The sequence below is a fragment of the Taudactylus pleione genome, unplaced genomic scaffold, assembly GCF_031769625.1.
Source record: "Taudactylus pleione unplaced genomic scaffold, aTauple2 ptg000473l, whole genome shotgun sequence".
Classification (NCBI taxonomy): domain Eukaryota; kingdom Metazoa; phylum Chordata; class Amphibia; order Anura; family Myobatrachidae; genus Taudactylus; species Taudactylus pleione.
In genome coordinates this window covers 3318980-3324695 of record NW_028284875.1, presented here as the reverse complement: position 1 = coordinate 3324695, position 5716 = coordinate 3318980, and the positions used below count along the sequence as shown (strand labels likewise).

The 5716-nt window shown below is 37.1% G+C and overlaps 1 pseudogene; it reads right to left on the bottom strand.

Moving 5' to 3' along the window:
* Positions 1–5512: 5512 nt before the first annotated feature.
* LOC148503055 (5S ribosomal RNA) lies at positions 5513–5631 on the bottom strand (annotated as a pseudogene).
* Positions 5632–5716: the final 85 nt, after the last annotated feature.

Below are 5716 nucleotides of genomic sequence, written 5' to 3'. Positions count from 1 at the left end.
GTTGTATGTACTGTACCCTGGCTCCTTTGGCTGCCTGTTGTAGTGGTTCATCACCCAGTTGTGCATGTACATCGAGAGAAATGATCACAAATACAATATGCTGGAAATAATGCATTGTGATAAACTGGCATAATTATCTTGGTAGTGGGGTCAGTGGTGCAGTGTCTGGGTGCATAATAAGGGTCCACACACCGCTTTTCAGGTTAAATTAAATAAATTAAGCTTTACTGATGTCAGTATTCAGCAATAAAAATAACAAAAGCCTAGCCCCCATTCAGGACACTAGATCACAGCTCAAACTCTAACTTTAATGGGCAGCTAGTCTGCTTATGTAACACAGTCTCAGTCTTTATGGTCCTGTCTCTCACAGGTATAGACAAACACTTCTAGTCTTCAGACAAAGTCTCTGTTGAGGTTCTTCCTGCACCACATGCAAGTTTGGACACTGGCCTCCTGGCCTGCAGATTGGCTGCTACAAATTCACATAAACACAGTCAGAGATTTGTGGTCCTCCTTGCCTTGTTGCAAAACTGGACACTGACCTCCTGTCTCCCACTTGACTCCATGCACACTGCTCATAGCTGCCATAGTCCCATCTGAAATATCTCCTCAGCAACCTGACTGGTCTGCCTCAGTCTTCATTGGGTTGACTCCATTTAGCAGCCCTTAGGTGTGGTCACAACTCCTTTTTTCTTCCCTGCTTGGGTGGATCCCTCCAGACCCACACAGAAGCCATGGCTCACTGTTACCCTCTATGCTGATATTGTCACAATATATAGGTATCAAATTCTAATTATAATGAGTGTATTGGTGGTGGGACCTATGAGAAATTAATATATTTTGAATATTGACAAAGAGAAGAAAAATACTCTTTGAGTGGGGATCTTTTTTGAAAAGAAGTTAAAACTTAATATTCAATTGTTCTTAAATAAAATTAGACATGAATAGAAATAAGATGGTTTAATATTTAGTTTCAAGAAAGCAACACTATAATAAAACTATATTAAATATAATTGTGTTTAAAAAATACACTTATACTAAGCTTTTCCTCAGTGTGACATTGTATAACCATTATCATCAATCTTACTTACATATTATATCAAACATTATATTCAAAGTCTGAAATTGGTAATACTGTTTTAAATAAGGCACATTAGAGCCAATATTTCTTACAGATAGTATACTCCTTACTTTCACACAATTAAATAAGGATCAAGGTAAGGGAAACTAAGAGCTGTATCCACAATATGCTATCCCTTCTGCTTTCCACTATGTGCCACTTATGGCAGTGTACAGTATGGTGGATGAGAGATGGGCTTCATGCTAAAAAGAAAGTTCTGATTTCCACAAGAGACTAATACAATTACAATAGATCCCACTTCAGCCTCTACAGCACATTTTACTAAAGAAGATTTAGAGACATTGACAATATTAGAGAATTTTTTGCACAATAACAACCCCACTTCCCTTCATGATCACAAAAGACAGATATGCAAGCCCAAGTTTACATGATTTTCACCAGAACACTTAAACCCAGAAGTTATTCAGTATTTTTTTTAAAGTGTTTATTTCAAGAGACCTAAACTAGCCATTATGGAATATCAAAATAACTTCCTAAATGAATGACAAACTAAACAAGGATGAAAGGCAGGTACTAAAAGAGATACGAGAATTAGATCAAATAGTCATCAAACCCTTGGACAAAGGGGGAAATGTCAGTATACGGCCAAAAGAAATGTCTTTTCAGGAGGCAATGAGGAAACTTCATGACAAAACATGCTGCAAACAGTCTTTAAGCCCATGGATAATTTGTAGCTAATATATAACCAGAAAAATGATAAAGCAAAATCCAAGGGGATAATCAATAATCATGAATATAAATATCTCACTGCAAGTAATCTTGAAGTGCCTATGTTTTACCTACTACCCAAAGTACCTTAAAATACACAAAATCCTCCCAGCAGACTGTGTTAGAAATAGGGGGTCTTCTAGAGAAAACCAGCACATTTTTATATGTCCATCCATGACATTACATTCTAAGCTTCCCCTCTTATTGTACCTGCAAGACACTTCAGATATACTGAGGAAGACTCATGAAGTACATCTCAGTGAAGTAGATTTATTGGTTTCCTTAGATGTAGAGTCCTTGTATATTGAGCATAGTGAAGAAAGCAATGTTGTTTAATATTTCTTGTAAATGGAAGGAATCAATGATTTTCACAATTCTTTGTTAGAACTCCTTGACTTCATACTCCATTATCTCCATTTGCAATTAATTCTATTTCCAAACAAGAGGCACTGCAATGCGAGCAGCCTGCACACCAACATGCACCAATATATTTTTAGGTTGGTAGAAAGAGAATACAGTGAAAAGAATAAACCATATGCACAACACATTGCTATATGGCTATGAAACAGTGATGATATGTAAGGGACATGTACAAATTAACTGTAGGCTAAACCATGATATCAGTATTCAAGAAAACTCTTTTGGCTGGGGGCACAAACTTAATGTAATCTATTAAAACAAAGTTTATTACATAATCTTCAATTTACATACATAAAAGACATAACACCATATATAGACAGACAAATTACACAAAGGTTGTATATTTAAGTATCACACTGTTAATTAAACTATTGTTGGACAAATATATTGTGTTCTGGTCACTTAGTAGTCATGTAAAATGCTTATTGTGATCCAGAATATGTCCTCCAAGTATGAACTGCTGTGTTCATATATCAAGGCAAAAAATATGTGTAAAAAACATATAGGATGAAGTATCTGTTGGGAATATCACCAGACTGCCCCCTTATAGTATGGGGAAATATCTGTTAATGAGAGAGAGAGAAAGAAAGAGAGAGAGAGAGAGAAAGAGAGAGAAAGAGAGAAAGAGAGAAAGAGAGAGAAAGAAAGAGAGAAAGAAAGAGAGAGAGAAATAGAGAAAGAGAGAAAGAAAGAGAGAAAGGTGGGTATAAAAGAACTGCACACTTTGAGGAGTGAAATACTGCTGTTAATTCATCTGCATGCATCGAATGATATTAATGAGTGTTAACCTTCTCAGTGTCAGTTATAACAGTCAGAAAATTAAGATGAGTAATAGTCATACTGAAAAGAAAGAATCAAGAATGCCATGCATCTGCTTTCAAATCTCTATGCTTCAGCGGTATCGTGCAGAGGAGATAATGATGAGATGAGAGTACATATATTGACAATAATTGATCCCTTTTAATAGATGCATCTGCTTTCGGTCCTACTGTGCCCAGCTCCTGCGGGCCAGTACCGATGAGAGTGCGAAGATAGATAGTAAAATTCGGCTAAAGTCTGTAGTATTCCACATACATATTAAATAATGTAATGTACAAATACATATGTGTACGTTTAGATACTTCAATAAATATTGTTCCGTTCCGACATGCCAGGTACCCAATAAGTAAATAAAGACATTTGCTAATGATATAATGCTCCATCCTCTATCATAGTATTCTCTCTAGTTTTATGTCTAAACTCCTAGCCAATGATGTGTGCTGTGAGTGTTTATCCTGCTATCTATCCTGTGACTAGTGTCTTTCACTTTACATAAAGTAGTAGGTGAGAGCACATGCCTAGTTTTGTACAACTGAGAGTAAATATAGTCACAGCACACCAGAGGATCTAGACAGCATTAGGTATGATAGCAAAACTCTAACACTATTGTTTGCTGGTAGATAGTGGTCTGGTTGATTTAATCGATGTTTCTCCTTTGACAATACCTAGGAAAAATCATCACAATAGACATTCCCCCATTAATTGGGTATTTTAACAATCGATGGTAGTAATGTTGTACTAGGTATCACGCAATATTATACACCTGTTATCACTGGCTTGAATATACGTTTCCCAATGAATTGGAAAGTATCATCACATTAGACATTTCCTTTGTGAAAGGGTGTGGCAACAATTAATGGTAATAACGCTGTCTCAGATATCACTCAATATTAATCAAAAGTTGTCACTGGCTTAAATGCAGGTTTCCTTTGTTAGACAATGAAATAGATTCAATCTATATTTCCACTTTTATACTCACTAAAAAAACATCATAATTTACATATCCCTTGAGAATAAATGCTGTGACAATCGATAGTAATGATACTGTCACAGATATCGCTCAGTATTTGATCTTAAAGCTATCACAAGCTTGAATACAAATTTGCCTTGTCTCTGTCACCTCATTAATCTCAATTCTTCCAACTAATGGCATAAGGGTGAGAGACTGTATGGCAACAGTTGTCACTGGCTCAAATATAGGTTTCCCTTGTCAAACAGCATATAAATATGGCAGGGAAACTCTCACAACAAACGTCAATAAGTAAACAGAATTGATAGTAGCAGTAAGGTTGAGCATTACAATTGTGTATGTGTAGTGAGAAGTACCCTGTCAGTAATCAGTGATGTTTTAATAATCACTTGATGGTCCGACTGTGGGACAATTTAGATCCTGCATGGCAAGGGTAATAATTATCCCTTGTCTGCAAGAATCACAAACCACAAAATATGTGTTTATCAATCGAAAATGTTAGCCACAAGGTGCAAATGATTTGTTACCTTATGCGGCTATAATAGTAGGATGAAGCGTCACCTGGTCTGTAACAGCACCCGCTGTGCGCACAGCGGGAACGGAGGTGCTGCGTCTGTCTCTTACGATATCATTTCGCCTCTGCTGGCTTGTTCACGGTACATTCAGGGTCTCTACCTTAGATCCTCCTAATAACAGACCACGGACCAATGAGCGGCTGCCTGAACGGTGTCCCGCCTCTTCTGCTGATTACGAACATGTGTGCTAGTGTGGGCTTTCACTTGTGATGATTGCATCAAAGCTCTGTGTTTCACTTAGCACTCTGCATGTGTTTGTTTTTAATTAATGTGCCATTGTGTGCTGCGTGCAAGTTATATCAAATAGGGTATACATCAAAGCCATGTGCCTTTATTAGTAAATGGCACCTGTCCATTATTGTTGTGCCCTTCACTGCTGAACCACATGGTTTTTCTGTCTGTTACATAGTATCATCCCTGTATCACATAGTGAATTAATCCTATAGCAACAGTGCAGTTTTGAATGAAAAAATTATATGTAGTGTAGGTTAAGCAGCATTTTGCAAAATACAAAGAGCACAATTATAGGGAGGGGAGAAAAAGTGGTGTGTAAACTTTAAAATAATTGATTAGTTCTTATATATTATCTGACTATAGGAGTAATATATGGTTGGACATATCATGGAACACCGGATAGAGATATAGAGACATGATGTGAAATTGGAAATCAGATATTAAGCCACATATATCCTCACATTATAGATAGTGGAGGTAATTAAGTAGTTGGTACACTCTGAATCTTTATAAAGAGGTAATGATAGTGACTCCTTGGTGATTATATAGTGTCCTATGTGAGAAAAATTAAGAATGGAGCATTCTATATTGTGGGGAAGTTGTTATTAACAGTCCATATACAGGGTCTCTTCACTGTAATTTCTATATTATAAGCACCTGGTATTCCCAGGTGGTCTCCCATCCAAGTACTAACCAGGCCCAATACTGCATAGCTTCCAAGGTCAGATGAGATTGGGCATGTCCAGTGTGGAGTGGCTGTAAGTGTGATGGTAGTTCCTGTAGGACCTAAACTAAAAATGCCCCATAACTATTGTGCTCATTGAGGCCATGTGGTGTAAGGATGCCCAG